Genomic DNA, 801 nt, shown 5'->3' with positions numbered 1-801 from the left:
GAGCTCACCTGTCTGCCCCTCGTTATCTGCCCTATATCAGTTCCTGTCTCTTGTATTCTAGTTGGTCGGTTATTGTGAATGTTACCCTGAATGTGGATGTCTACCCTGTCTGAATTACCTGTTGTCAAGTCATTAAATATCCATTTATTCGTCATCTTCGTCTTCCTGCCTGGTCTCTGGAACACCCTGCCCGTGACAGAATAACCGACCTCAAAAACAGTTTAAATTCCGTGTTGCCCTTCCGTTTGTTTTCCGGTTTTTCCTCAGTGTTTTTCTTTCCGTTGTGTTTACCCCATGGATCCCTTCACGCGCCCCGAATTCCTCCTTCCCCTGCTGGAGCCGGAGGGCAGGACTCTCGAGGACCATACCAGACTGTTCCTGATGGTCGCTAACGTCACCAGCTATCCGGATGACCCGCGCTGCGCTTTCTATGAGGCAAGTCTGAACGCAGAGTGCAGAGCGCGGTCATCCGAAGATGGTCCTCGGGAGGAATTTGCCGCCTTCGTGGAGTGGACTCTGGCGAGAAACGGGTCGCCACTCACCATCGGCCCCGTGGATGATCTCGCCGGAGCCACTTCGGACCCAGAGCCCAGCCCACCATCTCCCCGTGGTACGGAGCATCAGCCTGAGCCCACCGATGACGGAGAGCCATTTCCTGCTGCGATCCGCGAGCCAGAGCAAAGCCAAGCGACTGAGCAGAGGATCGCCCCGGAAGATGAGCCCAACTCGTCAGACCAGGTGCGAGAGCCGGCGACAGTGCCCACCACAAGGGAGCAAGCCGTGGACGGTGTGAGCGCGGAG

This window comes from Sinocyclocheilus anshuiensis, unplaced genomic scaffold (assembly GCF_001515605.1).
Source record: "Sinocyclocheilus anshuiensis isolate Anshui unplaced genomic scaffold, SAMN03320099.WGS_v1.1 scaffold1585, whole genome shotgun sequence".
NCBI classification, from domain to species: Eukaryota; Metazoa; Chordata; class Actinopteri; order Cypriniformes; family Cyprinidae; genus Sinocyclocheilus; species Sinocyclocheilus anshuiensis.
This window is presented reverse-complemented; position numbering follows the sequence as displayed.